The sequence below is a fragment of the Osmia lignaria genome, chromosome 6 (assembly GCF_051020975.1).
Source record: "Osmia lignaria lignaria isolate PbOS001 chromosome 6, iyOsmLign1, whole genome shotgun sequence".
Taxonomy (NCBI): domain Eukaryota; kingdom Metazoa; phylum Arthropoda; class Insecta; order Hymenoptera; family Megachilidae; genus Osmia; species Osmia lignaria.
This window is the reverse complement of record NC_135037.1, coordinates 5,602,201-5,628,384: the sequence shown is the minus strand read 5'-3', so window position 1 is coordinate 5,628,384 and position 26,184 is coordinate 5,602,201. Positions and strand designations below refer to the sequence as shown.

The window sequence follows — 26,184 nt, the reverse complement described above, 5'->3', positions numbered from 1 at the left end:
AGTATTCAATGTGCACGTTATCTATTACCATTTTCAAACTTTAATGACCGCGATCATGTATTCGTGGTTTCAATACTTCATCTTTTGCCACCTCATACTAATTACATTTTGAAACTTAGTAATTTTGCAACTTACATTAAATGAAATTCTCTGTGCATGAAACACAAGATTGAAAATTTGCTATATTAAGAAAAGCTCAAATAATTTTCCAAAATGGGCCCAAATTTGATTTTTGTTAATCTCTAACTATTATCACTCGTAAGAATTCAAAAACGTATTTTATAATCAAATATTAAATAATTATGTAACGAGGGTTAGTTAAGATTGAATATCCAAGGTTTGAGTATTAAAAGTGGTAGAATGCACACGTTAAATGGGAAACTACAGCTTTCGATTCGCAGAGAATCGAAAGAGGAAGTCGTGAAAAATTTATTTCGCCACCTAATAATATATTGTAATGGCATTCAGCTTGATCCTGTTTCGGCGGACGATCGGGTTCGATCGCGTCCGTGGCTACGGTGCATTTTAATCGAATTCACGGCTGGCACGGTGTTGCTCGTATCAGGCTTAGCGAATTACAAAGGTAAACCATACGCGCTCTTTCTTGTCTGCCGTTACATCTCACAGGGTCCGGCCCCCTCTCGACGAAGGGCTTCGTAGGGCATTACTCTGGTAAGCCTGACTTGGCAAGCAGATCCCGCGGGTTACAGTTAATTGGCTTCGGTGCATTCGCGCGGGAACGTGTGCACCTATCTTCGGTGCAAGCGCATCCATATTGTCATATCTTTAAGAACTTGAAAAATTCTTCTAGAAAAACGTACAAATTATCGCCCTTTCTGTTAAATTAACCCTCGGTTGGCAATGTTCTTTTTCATTAACGCGACCGTCAAACTCGCGTGCCTGATTTTATATTGTTCTAGGCTTTAAAAAATACTTTTAATTTAACGTACAAGTAACATTTAAATGAAATGTTTTAACCTTCTTGCAATAAAAATAAAACCTCGAAGACAAGTTCTGGAAAATGAAAATTTCGCCTGGAACTCAATGATCCAGTATGTGGGCGGAGGATTAAGTATTTATTTTTAACGAAATTAAATTCCTATTCTATTTTATAAAGGTCCTGAGATTTTATAGTATTCTAACTATCAACATCATCGTTGATATTACCGATTCAATTCGTCAATCGCATTTAATTAATTAATTACCTGCTTGGCAAATCAAAGTGGCAATTTTCTGACTCGCGATTATTACACGCTTGTCACGGCTTATCCTTCGCTCGAGATTACGGTGAATGCACCAGCCGAGCAGACAGGACACGGATCTTACCTTAAGGAGGCGTTAACACGCGCGGCTGTCGAACAAATGCCATGGAACACGCGTTCGAACAGTGTACGTGTACGTAGAAAGTGATCGGGCCTGCTAGGAGGTACGAGAGATCATGAGAAAATGATTGCTCCCTTTCGTGTAACATGCTGCAAAATCTAGCCAATCGTGACCCGACGTCACGAATCGAAGATAGTATATGTAAGGTCGTTTTAGAAGGGTTTCCATTTACGTTTTTATATTTATTCTCCTTACATAGTTAAAATTAATGAATTTTTCTAAATTAAATTTCATTCTCCACGACTTGCCTTCGAAGTTTTATTTTTATTGCAAAATTGGTTAAACATTTCGCCTAACTGACACTTGTACATTAAATCAGAGACTTCAATAAGTATGTCAGAATTTTTGCAGATCTTTTTAGAGCTTAGAACGATAAAAAATTAAACTCACGAATAAAAGACCCATACCCCCCGACGAAGGGTTAATTACCATCAGTTTTATTAAAAAATCATTAGCTATTCTTCGGTGTAAAGGAATGATTGTTACGTTTAGACAAATAATTGATCATTTTCTTCCGACACGATGCATTCGATCAGGACGAATGGCACGTTCTACTCGAGCTATGTCGGGTTCATTCTCCTTCGATGGACAAATAAAGGATGAAAGGGAGACGCGTGACGCCGGTAACTCGTTCGACACGAAGAGGTCGCGCGTCCTGCGGCGAGACTATCATTAACACGAACCGAACCTTTGAGCGTGTAATTTATACCGTTTAATGTACAAGATGGACTATTAACAGTTTGACTATCTTGGAAACTTTTACAGTTAAAGGAACGCAAATGCAATAAACGATACTCTGCCTTTCATGACTGGGCCATAATTATGATTACGTATCGTCCATAGTATTTTAATAAAATCAATAATAGTTCTTAAATTATAAGATAAAGTTTTATAGAAATAATATTTAATAATAATAATTTATTAAATAAAATTTCTTTTAAGGAGGAAGACTTTTTTCACCTATGCTGTTATTGTCGTGGAATTAAGTAAAGTTAATTAATGAGCTGTAAGTTGAATTTCTAAAAGCAACAATAACAATGGCTAAACAAATCAACTCTGTTCGAGTATAAACAGCGTAACATTTATCTGCTCGAATAGAATAAACAGCTCGCGAACCTTCCAAGATGAATAAGTGGTTACGCCGGTGCACGAACGCTGTTGTATTGATCACTTGGATAGAAACTGGGTTAACATGGCCTGTCCACCCTCTTCTATCCTCTTACCATCCCACTTACCACCAATCCGCCCATTTCGCAATACAAATCCAAGTAACTACGCTCGACGCCGCGCCGTGACTGCGAATCGGAACTTATCCGTTAAACACATTACGACCGACTAGGGTTTCGATAGGATAAACCTATCCTAAACGTAATCATTTTCTCGTTAACTTCCCGTCAATCGATTACTCGTACAAAGATCTTGATATTAATGCGAGAATGAGATCGTGAACTCGTGACGTTTTCGGTTAATCTACTGAATTCTAATAAGGTTTCGACCTTATGGAAGAGAAAAGGTCAAATGTTCCTAAATTTATTTTAGTATTAGATACTTTAGAATTTTCTTTTAGGAAAAAAAATGTAAATACAGATTGTTTAGGTCTTGAAAAAATAGATTAGAAATGATTATATAATGATTAAATGAGTAAAAACTTATGTGGAGTAATAGAAAAATTGATAAAATATAAAATTTAAATATTAATAAAGTGCTTCGGCATTAAAATTAGGAAAAGAAATGGGGTTAATCATTTTGGGATGTGAACGACTCAATTGTGAGAAAGAAAAAAGATACTATGGATTAACGGGTACCCGAAAGTTTATTCAACATATCCTGAAAAGAATTCGAATCCTGAAATCAGGGTACCCGAACAAAATGTGCTGGATAAGCTTTCGAGATTCTACCCGAACCCGAAAACATTTCCGACCTGAATTTTCGGGTACTCGCACACCTCTAAAAAATACCTATTTAAAAGAGATTTCGAGATGCCTTAAACTATCATTAAACACCGCAGTTTACTGTGATCGCGATAAAAAAAAGAGAAATAAAAGGCGGAAGAGAGTTACGAGGGGAGCTAGGCAACTGCGTAAATTCGCATTACCAAGGATCCCATTGCGCGAAATTGCCTGGCCGTAAAAGTGTGAAAGCTGCGTCAACCGTCGAAATATGGAATCCCTACGGAACCCGGTGTAATATCGGTATCGTGTGAAATCGAATATACGATGTTCAGAATCTTGTTTCGTAAATAGAAGCTTATATTATAGAAAATGTCCTCTCCTTTTGTAATATCTTTCGTACGCCTATGCTTTATAAAGAGTATCCCATAATCGATGATATAACACGTATTTAAAGTAAACTCATGTGAAAAGGAAAATAAATCAAAGTAATTCGAAATTATACAAATTCGTACTCACAGAAGTAACATGGAAAGAATTATTGCTCCTTTTAATCACTTACCTGAAACATAAAGAATAAAATAAAATGAATGAAGGAATGAATAAAAATATTGTAAAATTGATTGGTAGATCTACGAGAGGTTAGGACCTCCTGATTTACCTTGCAGCGACCCATCTCGTGTTTCGAAGGGGTCCTGGCAAGTGGCAAGGGGTCCTCTTGGAGCACTATTCGCGGTAAAGAATAACACTTTTGCTAAGGGCAACACTTTTATTAACCTTATTTATGTATTTCACAAAGTAAAAACGTAACGCGTGGAGACAACGCAATAACGAAGTAATGGCGACGCAACCACCTTCAGTACGATCCGGCGGGGGATCGGTTGCCGCGCGCTGATTGGCTCCCGGCTACGGACCCGAAGTAGCCACCGGATATAAAATAACTTGCCGTTCGACCAATCCGAACGGTCGATCCAAAATTTGAAATTTTATAAAAATGATTACATTTTGTTTCAATACCTACTATAACAAATACTATAAATTATAGTCTATAATGCATCCACTAAAAGTAAAAACTCTAATTTTTAAACAAATTTTATTATACATAAAAATATAATATCCGAAGAAAAAGTCTAATTCCATTCCCTTTTTTAAACAATACACCCTACATTTCTTTTTACTACCTGAAATGGTAAAAATCGAAAACGAAACGCGTTCACGCGAGTTTCCCATTACCCCCTGCCGACCAATAAACGACACTTTTAATTACGATAACCCCGGCTAGAAAAGAAGCTCCCGGAGCACAGTAAAATTATATAGCCTACGTTTCCTTTACACCGAAGAACAGTGATTTCAAACGAGCGGACGACCATTTCTGATAACGACAGATAAGAGACCGGGTACAAACCAGGTGCAACGGTCGTTATCGAGAAATGCAAAAAGCACGGCAACGGGGAGGCGGAATGTAAATCAGAAAAAAATTTACATGACGGAAAGGCGTAGCAGAGCCCGCGTTCGAATAGGAGTACCAATTAGAAGAAGGTTCGCGTGGCACCGATTAAAGGAACTTTTATTCCGCGTTACGATTTAAAAGGTACATAGAGTTTGGTTAAGATTTCGTATCTCCGTGCTTTCCGCTTTTATTATGCAGATCAGCCGCGCCTTTATTCCGTGATATCGCGCCGTTTAACTTCCAAGTCAGATGTGTGTCTAGCGGGAAAACCAAAAAAAAACGAAAAGAAAATAATACGAGGAGACAAATAAAACAAGTGATGAAAAAGAAGAGCTAGAGAATAGAGATAGATAATCTAATTTGCAATCCGGTCTGGGATCACGCGCGTCGAACGCGGAATTAATGCCGTCTGAGCTGATCCGATTTAAAATTCATTATCCGTCGATAAAGCTTGAAACCATTATTTCATTTGCGCAAGATTAACGGATGCACTCAGCTGGACAAATACACCGATCGATGAGATTACGAGTGCGCATTCCAGAATCTAATAAATTAGCAAACCTCTGCTCGCTCGCTCGTTCCCTCGTGTAACTCCATTTTCGAGCCCTACGAACAACCCCGCCGATATCACGGTCACCGTTTTCTGTTTTACGATACCGTTGATTCGCTATAAATTACCGCTGATACCCACCCACCCTCCATATACTCGCGCAACCCTCCGCAATAGAATATTCAGGTAACCCCGCTGTGTAATAAGTGGTAGAGGTTTTAAACGTATGCATTCAATTAATCCTTAGATCGTTTCAGTGAACACAGGTAAAAAGAGAATTTTTACAGCAGGCCTTGACTTATGGAGATTTCAAGGCAGTGTTAGACGACTACCGCATTGTGTCGTAATATGAGTGTTTCTCATTATTATTCTAATCTTCTGAGAAATTAATCAACGTTACATGTATCATTTTTAAACGAAAGGATTTTACATATTGGAAGAATAATTTTTAAAGGAACAGTGTAAAATTTAGAAAATTAGAATAATATGATATATAGAGTTAAATTAAAATTGGGGCTCTCTCCATGGTCCGCCGTCCGAGAGCTACGTTGAATACGAGGGAAGTCACTGATAACAGAAGTTTTAAATTTAATATAATCACTGAATGATTAAATTAAATGGGGGAAAAACTGAAAGAAAAGTGTGCGTATTAATTTCATAGGATACCAAGTGGAAAATTTAAATAGGGAAAATAAAATTAGGGTTGCAAAGTGTTTTAATATAAAAATAACATTCAACATTTTCTCGATTAAATACTCTATCGCTACTTTTCAAAGCCCTACATCCCCGTTGAAATTCGTTTGGGTAAATATCGCGGAAATTATCAGCGGGAGTGTAATCCCGCTGAAAATCTGACACGTTTGAAAAGCATCCGAAAGTCGTATCGTCAGCAAGAAACCTAGTCTCGGTGATGTTCACAATGCGAATCATCCCCGTGGTCGTTTTATGGGGTTACAGGCAGGGTTCTTTGGTTAGAGGCGGAAGAACGAGAGGGTGACTCCGTCGCGAGGAGTTATTGATTCCCTCGGCTTGGGCCAACCTCGAGAAGAAGAGATGAGGGAGCGAGAGACGTATGCGAGCAGGCGTGAGAGCTCATTGCGAGCTTCAGTCAAAGTCACCTCCTCTTGTCTCACCGTTTCTCGAAGAATATGAAAGGGGAGCGGCAAGATTTACGGTATATATTCTGAAATTGCCGCGTACTTTAAGCGCGGTTTGAAAAAGGAAAAACGCCCGCGCTTTTCGAGGACTTTTCAAATTCGGCTCCACACAAACGCCGCGAATTAATTTGATCGTCACCTCCATTCGGGGAAATTGAAATCTCCAAACGGAGAAGAAATTCTCATCGACAATTTCAGAACAAAGATTTATATAAAGATTGCGGCGGAAAAATTACAGAATATAAAACAGAATTTTATTTAACAACCATCAAAACTTTTCATCCTCTAATAATGATTGCCGCAGACGTTTATCTCTTCTTAAATTAAATCGCGCTAACATAAATATACTCGAGTCGTAAACAGGGAAAGATTTAGATTACTTCGAAACTGCAGACCAAATACCTTTAGAATTTACGACCCCAGTATCGCTTGGAAATATCAGCGCACTTACAATTTTCAATTGTGAATTATATATTCGGGTAAGTAGGGGTTCGTTTATGCTCAGATCGAATTAATTAGAAATATAAAGAAAATTTTATGCAGCTATAATTCTCGGTGCAGAAATTTTAAGAGCAGAAAGCAACGGTCGAAGAAGAATCAGAACAGTCAGTCGCGAATGGGTCGTTTCGGCAAACGGGATAAAAATTCTGCCCGTCGAATCAGGAAAACTATTTGCCAGCCGGCTATAGGCATGATTGCCGACTGAACATTTGCCTGGCGAAACGCTGCCATGGAATAGGGAGGGAAATGGCGGGAAGGAAAGGAACAGTGGAAAGAGCGGAAGGGTAGAAGGTGGTGCAATTTTAGCCTTTTACCCTTTTATGAATTCTAGAACTACCCCGACGGGAGCCGGGGTCCGGGTTATGCGGTTATGCAAAAGCTGAGTCAAGCGCGATCGGAATTACGCTCGACGGCGGCCAGTGATAAAGGTATACAGAAATTGCAGTTTCTAAAAGTTCCGACCACGAGGGGAAGGGGTTTAGTCACCGGCTGCCCGATCCACCTTCTCTACGTCTTTCTTTGTGTAAGCTTACACGCTCCGCCGGTAAAAGACTCCGGAAATGCGACTGCGACGTTAAGAAGAGGGTGAGTTCGAAAGCGGAGGGGTGAACCGACTCTTCGCTGTTTTCGTATTCCAACATTGATCCCGATATACCAGCGAGGAACGTCTCCAGGCCCTGTCGGATGTCACGGAAAAGCGTTCGCCGCATTTCCTGTGCACCGATACGACGGGATTGCAAAGATTACGCGTTGGAATCTCTGATTTCCGAGAAATTGGCGCCTAGCCAACTGATTTGTAAAATGGTACGCACGATCGGTCTTTTATTCGCAAACTTTTAAGTCAACAACGAAGGTAGGGTCATTTGACCAGTGAATGAACAAGAGTTGACTTTCTGGTGTATGACAGAAATACTATTTTATTAAAAATAATGATTTTAAATTCAAAAGAAAAGAAAAGTCACCCTACGTTCAAAAAAAGATGAAAGGTGATTAGTTAATTTTAATAAAGTACACCATTTTCAATTAAAAAATAAGTGTGCATTAAACATCAGTAGTTCTAGCGTTAAAATAAATTTCCCACTCTTCCCATCTCTGATCCTCCGAAAAGGATTCTATAAATAAATCACGTATCAGGATAATCATTCGGGTGAAATTAGTCAAGTTGGCAAAAAGGTAACGAAGCGTGGAAAACCCGTGTCAATTATCATCGAGACTGAAGCCATTTCGCATCTCGTTACGGGCTGGCAGATTAAGGGACTAATGTTGATTTGCGCCGAAAACCCTGCCTAACAGTAGCTACCCTAGCGAATACAAGGCGTGTACCAGGCAGGAGGAAGATATACAGAGTTTCCTTCCTGTTCTCGTTTTACCTCGTCTTGCCAAACGTATACATCCCCGGAACTCGAGGTTTATCGACGAGGTTGCTTGGTTTCGGTTAAAGGGTCCGCCCTCGAGGCAAAGGGAAAGATAAGCTCGCCCTGTTTACAGCCACCCTTCGCGAAGAAACGATCAGGGACGAGATTTTCATCGTGACGCGTCTATCGGATCCTCCGTAACACCGTGAGAAGGCCATAGCGAAGACTGCTGGTAATTTTTCTTCGCGATCCCTTTGTTACGGATGAAAAGAAAGAATTTCAATTTTCGAATACCATATTGGTCGCGCGAAAAGGAAAGCCAGCGAATGAAAAATTTCTCCAAGGAAAAGAGAAAATATACAACGTCTTCTTCTTCGTTTATGAGGATAATATTTGTCAGGCGGAAGGAGAAATTTAAATTTCAAGATGGGCACCGCTTCAGGACCTCTCCACCGTCTCGAGTATAATCCACTTATCCCCTTTAAATTTCACCCACGAAAGAAAAGCGATGCTTGCAATTTTCGAAGGTAAGTAAATCGTGAATACGACATTATAATTTTTAACGAACAGCGTCTCCGCGCTGTGCTATTCAGCGAGACGAGAACCGTGGCCAATTAGATGGCGAGATTTCTATCCAATCTAACGTAACATCGCGAGCGGAATAAGGATTCTTTACGTAAAGGAAGAAATTCAATTTTAAGATTTCCTTGAAACCTCTTTATACTAATAATGCAAACTACCCCGCTAGAAAATTTCCTTCTCGCAAACAAAATCGAAAGAGGTGGATGGTTTGCGTTGAGGGATCAAAAGGCGGTAGAATTTTAACACCGAAACTATCGCATCGGTTAATTTTATTAGAATCCAATTTTAAGGTCAATAAGATTCCTCTCATCGTGCTTCTTAAGTTACTACCGGTTCGCTAAGTTGCCCGGTGGAAATCTAATTTACGGGGTTGGAAGGAAAGGAAAAATAAAAATGAAGCGTCCGGGACGTACAAACGAGGGTAATCGAGCGTCCAAATATTATCATTTTTAATGGACGCCGTTCCATTCGCCGGCATTCCACTTAAATCCAGCGAAATTAATCTTCCAGCAATTCAGGCCAATAAAATCAGCCAGCCACTCGAGAGGAGCTTCTCCCGTTCCCCGGGGCCGTACTGTTCCTCTGTTTATTTTACCTTTTCACCTCTCTATTCCGCTTCTTCTTCGCGTCCAACCCCTCCAACGTACCGGGAACTCGAACCACTCGAGATACGCCACTAACCCTAATACTATTACCCTCATCCCCTGGTTAACAGAATCTGCGGCTGAGTGTCCCCGATTCCAGCAACAACAATTTCCAGCTTTCCTTTATACCGGGGAATCACTGGAGAATACAGTCGGCTCTCCTTCTGTTTGAAAACTTTTAAACGGCCCCCGTCGTAAGTGAATAACAATCGCGAAGCGAATCCGTGGTTAGAAGACCCTCTTCCGACGGTACTATTCCCTGGTCGACGGGGTCGAATAAGCGAGGACCAGCCTCGGAAGATCGAATCTCGTACGCGACCGGAAGGGGTACAATTTCCTTTGGTTCGACGGTAATTTCACCGCGATACCTTGCGACGATCTTATCAAGGGTAACGGAATGATCAACAACCTTGCCGAGCCCCATGAGGAACACCGAAACGCTCTTAACAATAGAGGAGAGAAGGCAGTTTCGGTGATCCTTTTAACAGTTAATCAGTCCATCCAGTTGTTTGTGATTCCTTGGCCTAGTGATGAACACCATTACAGTAGGTGGTAGATAATTCATCGTTTTAAGGGTAATGGGCATTTTTAGGAGTCAAGAAAAGAATTCAAAAAATTTTTTGATTTTGGTTGAAACAATTTTTCTCCACTATTCATTTGGATATTTAGGAGATCTCTTAAGTGAGCATTCCTAATATTTCAAATTAGGGAGGGAATTACCAAATGGATACTGTATTGTTAAGTGCAATGCAACCTACACCAATATTCGAGGCTTATCTAGAATATTAATTGCAAATCATTCAGAAAATATTACTCTATCAAAAACAGAGTATTTAATTTTTAAAAAGTGCTAAAGGTCATAGATCATTTTTCACCTTTCAAATTTGATCATTCACTTAAATTAATCAGTATAAACAGAAAAATAAATCCGGTTTCTAGAGAGGATCTTATAATAAAATTCCAGCTTTGAATCGGTCAGAAAAGAATCATCTTTTCGAAGTCCGTCAAGCAGCTGGCGAACGCGCGTTTCCCGCGCTCCTCGGCGTCGACTGCTTTTCATTCGAAACGGACAGGAACCCGTCGAACGAGTATCTCGAATCGATACGATCGAGAAGAAACAATGGCGCGTTCCGCGGAGCGAAACGAGGGGAAAGACGAGAACGCCGCCGGTTCACGATGGAACGGATAATTGCGTTAAATAATCGACCGTCGCTCGAAAGAGCCCAGCAGCAAACCGTACAATGGTTACGCGTGTTTCTCTGTCTGAGTGTATACACACACACAGGGGACTTTAGCTAGGACAGATCTAACGCAAAGACAATGAGGGTGGCAATGGGTACGGTTCCCTCCATTGTGCTTTGTTAATTAAAGCCCCGCGCAATTACCAACGAGGCAACTGTTTCTTTCGGTCCTCGTAAGGCGCCTGTGCCGCCGCTCTGCTCGGCTCCCCATAGTTTCGTCCTCCCCTTTACCTTCCCTATACACCGGGACACCATGAGAAGCCATCCTCCAGGAATCGTGAAATGCCACCGTTTCGCCTTCCGGCGAAATTTACCTTCCCGATGCACGATTACGCGTCAATCAGCATAGATACACAATGCTTCATAGAAAGTGTTCACATCGTGTTTAAAATAATTAATAGGTGAACTATAAGGTCTATTAAATTGAAGATTTTTAAGCAATAATCGTAATAAGATTTGCTTATTGTATATTATACAGAAAATTAATTATTCTGATTATTAATGAATTATTGTACTATCAATCTACTAATTATTATTACTATGGTAACAATACAGTTTTGGAGAATAATTAAAATTTTCGAGGGATTCGATAATAATTCCATATTTCGTAACATGTAGGTAAAAGGGAATTAATCAATTTATAGGAACTATTCCGGTGATAGGTGATTGTGTTAAATACCGCATAATATGTCCTGGCTTAATTGCCTTATTAAAGCAGTGAATCGATCGAAATAATTGAACCATCCAATGAATAAATGCCCGGCCAAATAATACCAAGCTGATAATAATCGATCTATCAATAACATTAACGTTTCCAATAATAGTAATTTCGATGAATTCCATTACATCATCTTGTTCACTAACATGTTGAAATTTCAACGTAATGAATTACCCTGCAAAAGCTGTGAAAATTATAAAAATCCTAAATTCCATAACAGGTATAGCCATGAAAGAATTAATTAGCAAACTGTAATATTATTAAAATAAATAAAAAAAATAGGAAATTAAGATTAATTTATGATCTAAAAAATTACAGCTTCGAAGCTGTTAGATTATTTTCCTCTTAGCAGACCCCAACGATCGTTTATTCAAAACGTATTCCAAGCTGACAACCCTCTGCTATTTTTTCTCAGCCCCGGAGGAAGCTCGTAAAACGTTATCAGTCGAGGGTAAGCGTCAAAGATACGTCCGAACATCCACGATGGATAGACGTGTAGAGATGCGGCAAAGGGAAACTCGGAACGAAGGTTGCACGCAATCTTATTCGAACGAGGCAGCAACCTCTCAGGGATGAAGATAAGACACGAAGCGCCACGTAGGTAGGTGCCGACTGATTTGCATACAGAAGAACGAAACCCTTGATAGAGACAAGGAAAGCACCAGGTGCGGGTGTACGTTCGCTCGGAAACCGTTCTACCGGAAAAGCTCATTACCTTTTGCCATTGCAAACATAGTTTCGACAAAAATATACCAAAACATTTTTCCCTATATTTTATAGTTCGTTAAATTAATACAGAACACTTCAAAAAGTTGCAGTTAAATTTCAAGAATTTATACCATGAATTTGCATTTATAAAATTTATAAATATTTCCAAAAACAAATTTTCAATACTCTAAATTGTGTCAAGAGTACAATTTAATATTACAATGCAAATGATTAAAAAAGTGTTTGAAAAACAATTCATTTCTCTAATTAGATCCACGCGAACGATTCGATTTACCCGTACAATTCGAAAGATTAATTCCAAGTGGCGAAGGGGAGCAGACTGATGAGCATACGAACAGAGCAGAGCAAACACGTACTAAGTGCAACGTGGTGTGGGTGGATAGGAAGATTAGTTTGCATGCGAAATGATTGCATTGTGCAGCGCTGCAAGTGACCCGGTTTCGCTAATCATGCCGCGGACAATGAGATCGCGTACAACCAAGCGTGACCACACACGTCAGCTCGTTGCTTGTATACATTCAAGCCCGTGCACACGTGTAATACGTGTCAATTGAAATGGCTTTATTGTTATTGAACAAGTTGACACGCTCGCATAGAAAGTCTAAGGGGGAAGAATCGAATCAGCCTATAAGATGCATATAAATTTCGTTCGATTTTACGTTACGCGAATCGAGTAAATGCACAATAATTCTTCTCACTCTAGGAATCTTCTTTTCACAATTCTATACTTCTGGATTCAGTGCCAAGAACTGTAGACTTTTCCAAGATTTTATCCAATCGTATTAAATTTTTTTAAATTAATTTTAATATTGATATCTTCATATATACATGATATAAATCTTTAATATTTCAAAGATTTAATAAAAAATAAAAATTTCACCCTTGGATCATAAATTCAGGAACCATCTGTGTCACCCTAACATTTCCAAAAGCACGTTTTACTCAACAATAGAGAAGAGAAATATTAGAAGAAAGAAACAAAGAAAAAATAGTCTATTCTAGAAATCCCTCTTCCTCCACTTTCACATTTATTCAACCCTTTGCATCGGTGCATCCTCTGTGGCGCGTATGCATATTTCTCCCTCGCTCTCGGTAAACACTGGGGCGAGTATATTACAAGGATCGTCGGGGCTCGATCGCTTGCACTTTTTCACGCGTGCCGTTGTTTGAAAAAACTCTGTTCCTCGAATGGGGGCTACGATACGCTTGCTTTGCCGGTTGATCCGCGAGAAGGGGTGAAACAAACTAACGGATACACTGGTCGAAGGCAAACGTAGGCCGAGGGAGACGGGTGAAAGAGCAACGTTTACTATACGTATAGGAAAAACAAGGGATGAAAGGGAACCCACGCGACAGAGAGAGAAATGATACGGTGAAAAATGTTGGATAGATGGAAAAGAGACGAGAGGCGAACAACGCGTTAGGGTAAACGGAGAAAATAGAAAGAGACGGCTGGCGTCTGACAGCATTGTTGCCCTTCTTGGCGCCAGCACCCTTTCGCGCCCCCGCATGACACAGGCGTACATAATGGAAATACGCCACGCAAGGTGAGGAAGGGCGATCTACCCTTTGCTCTATGGCTCGGCAGGTCGACTACGTCGGGGATCGACGTCTATCACGCTCGAATAGATCTTTATGTCGAGCCAGTGATCCATAAACAAAATTCTACACAGGGATACATTTGCGTGTGATCAAACTGCCGTGCTTTTTACGCAATGCAAAAACTAAACACTCGTATGTAAATTAGTGACGAGCTAAATCGCTGCAAGTCATGGAAAACTATAATTTGCAGGAACGTAATTAATAACGATGCCATGATTCACGATTCTTACTACGAAAAACATATTTTTAACTGTGCTATAAAAAGTATTCTTCCATTTAATTTTGGAACGGAACGATGGAAATGAAATCGTAACGAGGGCAGTATCTATAATTGCAATTTCCTATAATTAAGCATTGCGATTTAATTAAGCATGGAAATTCTAAGCGGCGCTACTCGACTTTTAAACACGAAAGGGGAGCTATGGATAATTAACGTGGTGTTAAGGTAAGGTACACACGATGTACCTGAGAAGTTTTAAGGACTGTTTCAACGACGTAAAGCAAAAAAAAAATGAACAGTACAATGTGTACATGCCAATTATAGTTATGCGCTCGTTACAACGATCCGCTAATTACTGGCAGCATTTTTTCAGCCGTTTTCACTTTTCTCGCCAGCTCGCTTTGAATATATCGTTAATTTGAGGGTAGATTGAATTTCAAATGAGACAAGGTGAAGATGAAGGCCGCGTTAGATGACTCGAGATAGCTGCACACGCGATGAAAGGATTAAGAAAGAACGCGTTATAAACGCATAAATTTACTAAGAAGGAGATGTTTCCAGGAACTGTTGAATATTAAGATGTTGCCACTTGTATTCGTTGAAATTATTTAGATTCTTTTAAATAGGATATCGTATACAGCTATTAATCCCTGTATAATAATTGACCCTTTTCCTAAAAAAGAAGAAAATATAATATAATGCCTTTCTTACATAACAAACTATGATTCTATTTGGAATAAAAAGTATTCGGGCTATGAAAGATAATTGTACTTTATTATTCAACCCTTGACCAGCGGAGCCTGGAACAATCGTGACCTACATTTACGAAACGTATACAACGATATTAACCCAAAATTAAATATATAATTTTTAAACAAAAGAAAAATAATATAAGATACAAAATTAAATTAAAATTCTTGGTCCGCCGTTTTGGGTCTCTCTCCATGGTCCGCCGTCCAAAGGGTTAAGAAACGCATTATATATTTCTTATCTTTTTTTTAGGAAAAGGGTCAATCATTGTATACAGGTTAAAAACAGTATAAGTTATCCTATACACTTTTATTAAAAGCCATAGATAAACGGTTAATATTTATGTTTCTATAATCCATTCCATATAACATTTTTACATCTTCATAACCGAACGAATCAATTGAAAAACTTTCAACGAACACCATCGCTCGTAAAATAATTCTCCAGCCCAAAGGCATCCTGAGAAAGACCATAAAAAAGACATCTCCTCAGAGCACATTCGAGAGGTGGGTCTTGGCTGTCCAAGCGAAGGATCAACTCGGTTGTTCGGGAATTTAGAGAGGTCATCGATCTGGCGATACGGCCAGTAAGCAATCACCGATGTTCACGCAGCAATAACGCGGTTGTAAACCGTAAATAATATACTTTATAGTATGTATAGCAATAAAGCAACGTGGCCTAGCATCTGGTTTTGCCCGGCCGGTTTGTCATCTTGCACGCGGGACAACTTCCTTCTTCTTCAGACTTTTCGCTTCGCCCCTTGTACTCCTTCCTCGATCTAAGTCCTGGTTTTTTGCCAACGAGATCGCGCGACCCACGCTTCATTCCCACGCTTGTACTCTCGCAAATCATCTCTTGCCAGCCTTTGATTTCGTACGCGTCCGGGACACGTTTGAATACAGCTGATCATGAGAATGAGACAGCAGGAAGGCGACGAATCAACCGATTGAAGTATTAGATTTTCTCTTCCTCTTTTTTTTTCCCCTTGTTTTTTTATATAAATGATTAACACATTGACTGTCAGGTCATTTGTACGTGGATGACTCTTGAATTTCTATACAAGTCCATCACTCATAGCATTAGGAATTTGTCTTATTAGAAATATTGATGTTAGAAAATCATCTCCCAATTTATTAGGAATTTATTTAATTAAAAATACTGATATTAGAAAATCGTCTCTCAATTTTTTATTTTTTAGAGAAATTCATCAGGTGATTGCAAGCTAATTACACATTCGATGCTTCTTAATTATGTACTATTTTAAATTTAAATATTTTCCCGCGTTTTTAAGTATTTGAAAAGTGGCGCGAAAATATGACAACAATAAAAATTACTTCAATAATTTGATTAAAAACAAATTTTTAATTAAAAAAAGGAAAATTCACAGAATTAATTTGAACGCCTAATTACCCTGTGAATATTACATTTTATTTCTCACGTGCGATAATGAGAAACTACACATGAATCTAAACGACTTTTTAAATTGCTTCGTGACTTCTAACCCAGTCAGTATTTTAACGAGCCAAAGGAACCGTTCGGTTTCACGAATCGCTCCTTTAAATTACATTGCAATGAAATCTGCTCTCTGTTCGTGAAACTCGTACTCGCAAGTCAAGAGACAAACATCTCTATTAACGAGCCAATATCTCCAGGAAACGAGGCCCGATTCCTATCTCAATCGTGGAGAAATCGTAATTACAAAACGAAGAAACCGCGAATGAATCCGTGTTCAGTCGCGTGGTGTACATCGACGATCGTACAATGTTGGTTCACGATTGTGCAATCGCTAAACCGACTATATTCCCAGAGGCACGCAAGTAACAACGTCGAGAAGAAGGATTGACATTTGCGTGAAACAGCTGTGTGTTGCGGTGTCCGATAGAAAGTAAAGAAAAGCTTTCTAACGGATCCGACACGATCTCCCCCCCTGGCTAAATTGAAATTAGATGGTTGATCGTGATGATCAAAGACCGCCTGGTACTGGAAAACGTTCTAACAAGATTATATTTTTATAGCAATGAATAGGTATTCTTGTTTAATCTATCGTTCTCCGATTTTTTACTATAATCGAAGAGGATGAAGTCAGCAGTTTTAGAAAATAGAAAATAAAATAATATTAAAAGGAAAGTACATAGAATATTTTAATAATAATATTTATAGAACTTACAGAATAATGGAATATTTAATAGTAAATTCACAGTTTTATTACTGAATATAAAGCTTGTATTATCATAGTATGTACAAATTGAAAGCGTATCATAGATTTCAGCAATCGAATAAATTCGTCTTCGTTCCGAATTACGAAATTCTAAAATAAACAGGCCCTCGTTCGTGTCCAAACGAGAATTTCTATCAGAGCTTGCGAAATTCTCGTCGACGCGTTTGCAAGTATCTGTAGAGTAACAGATGGTAATACAGCTATTGAATACAATTTGAATAACTTAGAATGGAAGGAGACTAACAGAGAAATATTCCAAGGAATGTGCGAGTAGAATTATAGTAATTGGAAACGACTGAATTTTGAGAAAGCATCAAATAATGTGTTGAGATAAATCACCTTTAAATTAGACATACAGGAATGTGATCGTTTGAAAGTAGTTATATTAGACATCTACACAATTATTAAAAATATTAGTCTCTTTAGTTTTATAGGTAAATTAATTTTCAGATGTAATACAAATGTTCATGATAAAATTATTAGATTCAATTTTAATATTCTTGGCATAGGATGCACTGATATGAAAAGTATAGCAAATTATCGCAGAACTGAAAGTCGCATTTATTTGACGAATATCATTAAATTTGTCCTGGCCGTGTGTTTTCCGAAAACTTCGAAAGTTGACGTGATTTTCTACGATTAAAAATTCATTTTTTCATTGGCATGTATTCACGTTTCAATGTGTGCAGAAACGGCATCACTTTATAGAGGCAAAGTCACCGAAAGTGGGCTGCATAGTTAATACCTTGGCTCTTTGGCGTTGCTCGTCGTCATTGGAACGATTAATTCGATGTGTCGTTAAAAAAACGAGTATCGTCGTGACTAAAATACCACCGGGAGATCCGCGTCCGACGTTCAACCTTCGATTTTATTTTTAAGCCAACCGCTGACATTGCCATGGATCACTCTGAGAACCGTTTTAGCGATGAAATCCGTATCCAACGATTTTGTTATGAACACATTCTTTGCTTAATGTCTACTAGAAAAGACGATTGAAATTGTTGAAATTTTTCTATATTTCATCATTTTTTAAATACGTATATTTTCACAAACTATCATCCTAATATTTTCTGAGAACTGATACCAAGCCTTGAACTATCATTTGAGAAACTCTGATATATTCCATTTGATTGTTTTCATTGGACATTTCGATTCCTATTAACCACTTCGAGGCACACACCATGTGTAACACCTCGATTCGAAATTGCTTAGACACATAAGAAGTTGTATCAGTTCCAACTAATTTCCACATGTTTCATATGAAATACAGTTATTATCTTGGCGTTAAAATGATCAATTTATGTTACAGAGGATATAATAAATCAGATTTCACATAAAAACATCTTGGTGTATATTTAGAGGAGAATTATTTATAATAGTTAGTATTTAAATTTACACGAATAATTCTTCCAAAGGAATTCATTTTTATAAACCTATTAGGAAGTAATAAAATGAAATTATTTATTGGCCTCGTAAAATTTCACTTTACATTACTATTATTGATAAACGATCCCATACTTTTACCGGTAGTGTATCTACATATACTCATTTCCCGTTTTTAAATCAAGGAAATTACACGTTTCATTCGAAGCGCATTTCTACTCGTAAAACTAATCGTAATTACATAGAAGCAGCGAAAAACTATGAGAACGATCATCGTCGTGTTTTTTTTAGTGCATCTGAAAGCAATCTGCACCGGTTTCGTGAAATACTTGCATCAACGTGGAATCATATTCGACACGTGCTCGCGCTTTTACCATAGCCTGGCATTTCGAGGGAGGCAAGAATCGCGTAACTACCGTTTCCAATGCGCAGTATTCCGATAAATTGGATTCCAAAGTATTAAAGGACGCGTGTATCTGGCTTCCTCCGTTTGCAATCTTCGTTTAAGCTTCACTGAACGCGCGAAATTATTTAACGAACCTTACCACCTTCCATCGGTATGCAATTTCTCGCAAAAATATTTTACACGATATCGATAACTAACGTTGCACAATTTTGCAATTATCTTATCTGTTTTCCACCTTATTAAACGTTTCTAAGTGCTCCGCGGGATATTATTCTAATTGTGATTGAAAGCAAACATTGCAAATATTATGCACATGCCATTGCAAGTAAACGTTTTATGCGCTGAATAGCTGTCGGTTTTCCTTTTAATAACTCGACTGGATACAAGTGTTCTCGTGGATTTTGTATCAGCATTAGGAAATATTTGTTATGTAAATGTTAGAGTGAAGTTATAATTAAGACTGATAGATTGCGTGCCTTGGCTTGTATACAGGATGTCCCATGCAAGTGGGCCAAATTAAAATTCTATTTTATTTTAATAATTTTTTATTTTATTTCATGAATCTACTATCATAAATAGCCATCAGAGTAAAAGATTGTGTTTCAAATAATTCTAGAGTCACTTCCATCACTCTGTACCAACAGTACTTTTTCTTCTGTTAAAGATAATATAAAACAATCTACCAAATTTCAAATGACTCTGTCCACTAATTTTTCACCAAAAAATTCCCCCAAAATTACCTAAGTACTTGACCCAATAAATATTAAAAGATACTGTGAGATAATTATTGCATTAATTATTGAAAAAGTTAAATTACTTTAATACCTTTTCATGTAAAATTGTACAAAAGAATGAACACGTTCGATAACATTCAACAAGTGCATTGAAATTATTCCTACTCTGTATTGTTAGCTTTTCCTTCTTTCAACGATCCATACAAACGTGTAGGAAGTACTGACACGAAACTTTTGTTAGAGAGAGTACGTATGAAATATACGATCACCGTTTTCATCGTACGAACACGGTGAAATCACGATCGGCACAGAGAAAGCTACAGTCTTCAGTACGCTCGTTTATGGCCGGTCATAGACAGCTGGTTACCTCAAACCGTCCCTCAAACAACGATCATTCGAACTTCTACAATACGTCAAGTTTTCTCGCTCTCTATTGTTCTTTTACAACCTGGAAAAATTGCGAAACTCATCCTTCTTCCGAAGAAGTCAAATTTTTTAATCGACTTCGAAAAAGGAGGAGGTTACTCAATTCGATCAGTATATATTTTTTCACCGAACATGATTGAATAAGTCTCGAAGACAATTGTAGAGTTAACTGGTAAAAGGATAAAAAATAATTTTTAATGGAAAATGTGAACTTTATGCCATTAGAAAAAAAATAGATTCATTTTGAAAAACTCATGGTAATTGCAATTATTGCAGTAATTTGTATTGTTATTATATTTTCGCGCCACTTTTCAAGTCCACAGAGGCGCAGGAAAATATTTAAATTTAAAACAGCGATTAGAAATCGTAATGCTAAAGGCACTGCATGAAGCAATAATTCTTTTCTCCATTCTCCCTGTATGACAAATAAACAGAAATCAGTGCAATATCCCACTACATTTACATTATCTTTTATCACCAGTTGCACGATACCTTGTATAATAACGATAACTTATAATTAGATAAAACAACACCTGATCATTACGTTCGATCGGATATTTAACGATGAAAATTTGATTATATAAATTGCAGGAAATATGTGAGATAACGTTGCAATTCTAATGCAAAATTGAATAGATAAGAGAGAATTTCCTATGATGCTAATTACGCTCATTCCGTGTCATTGATTACCCGCGTATCAGACCTTCGTTTTGTTATCGATACAATTGATTTACATACTAACGTATCGATGCTCTAATATATACATTTCGATAGGATAGTTGTCCGATGCAAAGAATTGAGTTGCACCTGTCCGCAAATGTGCAGATAATGAGAACAACGATTAACACAGTTTGCATGGAACATCGTATACTATCTTGGGAAGATAATGACACGTAAAAAAGCAAGGAGTGGTCTTTTATGATCGAAAGGACGTTTTTTACTCACTTTCCATCGATTACGAACAGAAAAGTACCGATGGCAATTGATGGTTTTTCAAGAAATGAAACTTTTATAGACCTTGGGGAAAGGTTTCAGGAACCTTGAGAAATTGCAAATGCATGATTATTTATGCCAACTGTAATTAAAAATCTATGCAAAGGAGTCTTATAATTCTAAAAATAGATAAAGTTGAGCAAAAAAAAATTGAAATATTAATAAAAATTGATCCATTCTTTTACTGATTTTTATTAAATTTAAATCAAATAATGTCAGAATTGTTATGTTTAACAAGTCTAATGTTAAAACTCTACTGGCGAAGTATTGAATGATTGAATTAATTAAAATTCAGCAACGATCGAGAATAAACGAACTCGTTCTCTTTAAGCAGAACTTTTAATTTCGGAGAAAGTAGGCTGTGGGTGAAGGGACTAGGAGGTCACGATTCTGTATGAAAGAAAAGAAGGGGAACCGAAAAGTAAAACCTTCGACCAGGGATACTGCAATACTGGCAAGATTCCATTTTGCGACGCGTACTTACTTTCAACAAAAACACTCGGAAGCATTAATTAAAGAGAATGCAAAACACTGAGAATCTTGAAAGAATACAATACAAAAACGAAATCTGCATAAAAGAAATGGCAATTTAAATAAACTTAAAAAAAAACAAAGTTAATTAATATTAACAAATATTGTCATTTAATATTTTCTAGTTAAAAAAAGGCACCTGCGAACATTTTGATCATTGATACAAAAGGGCACAATCTGTCTCCCACTCGACCAAATCATTCTCTTATCATCGGTTGAACTTTAGATTTAACAAGAGCGTAAATGCATGGTATTAACGGTGTGTTCGACGTTACTAAGACGTCATTACAAAGCATGGTGCAGCGTGCTGAGGCCCCGACAGCGCAGCGATATGTAATTAAGATAGGTGCTCGTCAGGACCAAGATAAAGTACGCTAAGTCGTAAAACCGACTCGTGTGTTCCATATCTCCTGAAGGATTCGAAGAGTGTTCGGCCAGGTGCAACGCACTCGGCATAGATGCAACGAAATCTTTCGTGAAATCTCTTGTCGCGAACTTTCACGTGTCCACGCCTGTCCCAATTACCTACCCGTCAAAAGTGCAACAAGCGCATCGGCTCCTACAATTTATCATCATCAGGTACAAGAAAATATAACAAATTATTTGTTCGTTAAAGTATGCAACTCGAATTGAAAAATATACTGGAAAAGAAAATTGATAAATATGCAAATCAATTTGATCACAACGCACTAGTGGGTGCTTAACAAGATTATTATCGTTTCTCTTAATAAAGAAGACTGGTTTTACTTCCTCTACAATGAATGGGTTCGTGAAAGTTGCGGAGGAGGATGAAAAATACGAGATCTATTGAGACTTACAAAATGAATCTGAATAATTTTAGTCTATTTCCTTCGTTTTAGTTCGAATATATGAACTTATTTTGAAAAAAATAGTTGGATTCGAATGAGATCGATCAATGTTCAAATCTACTCGCGAGACACTCGAGTCCATCGCTAGCTCCAAAATATCATCATAATTCATATCTGATAATTTAAAATCGTTCGAGATTGAACGCGATTACATTGAAAGCGTGATGTATTGAAATCGTAATCGAGCGATTGAAAGAGAAAAAGCCGGTTTCAAGCGATCCGTTCCTGCAATAGAGTCCAGCTCGGTACCTGTGCACCGAGTGTGTGCACCATGCACTTCTCTCCCTTCCGCCTCATCTCTCGCTCGTCTCTACCCGTTCTCTTCGTTCTATTCCACAGCTCGTTATTGAATTTGTGCGTCGGCCGAGCGAACCGACGATATCGCCTTTCAATATCGCTTCATTTGGCTCACGTTCATTCGATTTGCAGGAATATCACTGACTGTCCTCTCATCCCAGTTCGTTGAACGACAGCGGGAGCCCTCTTCAGAGTTGCTCTTCCTCCTCGTCATCGTACACCTCAGACTAATCCTTTTTAAATATTCCATTCGGAATCAAGCGGAAATTAATCGGATCTTCGGCTCACCGTCGTCGTCGTCGCTTCCCCTCCGCCTCCTCCGCCTCCACCGCCTCATCGACCAACCCGCTTAAAGCTTTGTTCCAGCTTCAATTTGTTCGGACTCTCGTAGCGACGCCGATACGTTCGTTGAATCGTCAGTTAATTAAACGGTTTGTTACCGATCACGCCGATACGTTTGCTGCAGATAGAAGTAAATTGGATTTGCATAACCGAAATAAAACGATACGTTTGTATTGGCTCGTTTAATAATCGGTAATTGACAGATGGATTAATCTTCCATGGATGGATTAATGTGCGAGATTTTATACAAATATTCAGCGTGACGTCTTATGACGACACCCGGGCCAAAGTACTAAACTTCAAATTTAGTTTTCAAGTACTTTTATCTGACGTTTCCAACTTTGTCGTTTGAGACGACGAAAGAAAATTTCGTATTTCTGTCGAACTGAATATTTCTTCGATCGAAGAGAAAGCGAGAAAAGAAAGAACACAGCGCGGCGAGGTATTCGATGCGTCCCTGTAGCTCCGGATCAGTATGGTATCGAGCATTTTGTTGGTCGTTTTGTTTGCCTTCAGAAGGTATTGGTGAATGCGAGCGAGCTCTCTCGCATCCCGTTGCATCGCGTCCTACCCACAATGCTTTGTGTCTATCGGCCGGTTTATCCGACGATCGATCCGCGCAGCCCCGGCTGCGACTCGCTTAAAACCTTCCGGAGAAAATATCGTAAGCGATCTCGTGTCGCCGCCAGCAACGACGTCGCTGCTATTAGCGATGATATCGTATTCGACGTGCAGAGTCAGGAGAGAGAGAGAGAGAGAGAGAGACAGACCGAAGAACGAAAGGGTTCGACGAACGAGAGGGAAAAAGAGATGGAACAGAGATGGTGAAGAAGGGGGAAAAAAGGCTGGGAGGGCGAGGAGAGCGTGCGAATATTGGATCGATTGAACGAGCCACGTACATGCTTCCATTAATCGAGCAACAAATCACGGGAATTGTGTCGCGTTTCTATTCGGAAACCGGCAGATACGATGCTCGCTCGAGCGGAAATTGATAATGAAGAGGAGAAGAAAGAGAAAAAAAAAAGGAGTACCGCGGTGTTAATAAACACCGGGTCTCGTTTTAATCACCGTATTAAACGGACTGATACAACGAACAGTAATTACGCGTCGTCCCTCACCGAATAACGTTCACGCTGTTACGATTCGTAGCCGGTAACGAATGTTATTATCGTATACCGTGTACCACCGAAATTACCGCCGGAATAATCCGCTCTGAAAGTTTCGCCGGAACGTTTATCAGACTCCATTTGTTGCGCGGATGAAGATTATTGACACTGTTCTGGTTTTCAGATTTATTCATTATTCTAAGAGAAAGATTATCACTTCATTTTTCTATGTACTAAATAGCAGCTATCGACCTAATTTTATTTTTTAATTAAATGATGTGGTGTATATAAAATTTTTCTAAAATGACTACCACAGAGACAGAATAAACTGGTGTCTTTTTTAAATGGAATGCTATACTAACCTATTTTATTCAAATAGCTTTCTTCAAATTGAATAACATTTACTTGAACTATTTTTTGATATTTTTCATAGTTAACGATTTATGACAAAGAGAATATTTAAAGAGCGAATGCACTAAATTCTGAAAATAATAATTTGTAGCACTTTATTTGACTCATCCTCAATGTCCCTACATGAAAAGTAATTTATTTATAAAAAACCTTTTGGATGCTTTAAAATTTCTTTCAGTTCTTCAATTACATTATACTTATAATACTGATCACTGATGAGCCCGCGGTATTCAATAGATTAATATCTGTGCGAGACTATTGTGAGGCTTTGCAAACAATCAAAGAGCAGCCGGGAAACAGTGTTAACATTGAAATAAAAGAGAAATCTGTAGGAACGGTATCATAAATTTCACGGGATCCCTAAACAATTGGTAAATGTGACGGATTCGATACGGTGATCAATAGAACGTTCCCGATACACGGGGGCGATCGGAGCTGAAAATTTACGATGAATACGAGCGAACAATTGGACCGTTCGCGGCGCACAATGGATCTCTCGATATATGTATAACAGCACGTGAAACCGTATCTCCAGAAATCGCTATTTGAGTCGTTTCCGGTCGCGGTCGATCGTGACTCACCGCGACACGATTTTTAGTCGCGAGCAAACGAGGCTGACGAGAGACGCGTGTCACTGGCCGCGGAGTTCCGACTTTCTCCTTCGGAACGAATCATTAGCTTTCACTCACACGAGTTATCCCCGTTTCCACTCGATAGGCGCTTATTAGAGAGGCAAATTCCCGGTAGCGCAACCATCCAACTCCGACCGATTCATGAAATATTACTCTCTGATATTTGGATTTTCCTACAAACCACGGTTCGCTGTGTCGATTAAAATCATTATTTGCACCGTGGAGGAATATTTATGTATACGAGCATCCTGATAAGCTTTTATTTAACGTTTCACAGTAAACAGGACATACATGACACGCTAATATCCTACTGGTATTCTACATTGTATCTCAATAATTATATTGAGTTATTCAAAATATTAATTAAATGAGCAATGAGGTATATAAACAATGATTTTGTAAAATCAATGTGGCGTCGAACTGACCTCAAAAGTATGGTAAAAATACTCAATATTATGCACGTCACACTTTTTAACTGATGGATTTCTGAAATTAAAACTTATATTTCTGAAATTTTCTCATCGAATACTATTAGAATATATCAATAATTTTGTGTGCCCCAGAATAAAGTTCAGGCTTTAAAGGAATAGTTTAAGATTGAAAATAATTGATTTTTGCAAATATAAATAATTTGGGGAAATAATTCCCGGAGTTGAAACTAGTTGAAAATTTAAATCAATTTTGTTTATCCCTAGAATTAAATATTTCGCTACATCTTTTCATAAACTCTTTCAAACCTTCAAGGTAAGAAATAAAATAAAACTACGTTGAAAAATATGTATAAACTTAACCCGTGACTTCGCTGCGATAATAATCAAATATCTAACGCGTTGCCAAGTACTTTGGTGCACGTACAAGCACGATCAGCAACGAGAATCATAAACGCGGCCCGTGATAGCGGATAAACGCGTGAATTTCACCGCTTACGCTAAAATCTGCAAACGCGCCCATCTGGCGTGCAGAAACGGTAATTGACGGATATACAAATGGCGCATCCACGGTCTCGTAGTCGTAAGGTGAGAGTAGCATAACTGTCAGCCCGTTGATGCATCATCGCGACGCGTT

At 38.4% G+C, this 26,184-nt stretch overlaps 1 protein-coding gene across 7 annotated transcripts in view; it reads right to left on the bottom strand.

Moving 5' to 3' along the window:
- The window catches only part of LOC117601432 (uncharacterized), a 255,838-nt gene that overhangs the window by 188,555 nt on the left and 41,099 nt on the right, over positions 1-26,184 (bottom strand). The gene's annotated exons all lie outside the window — the stretch shown is intronic.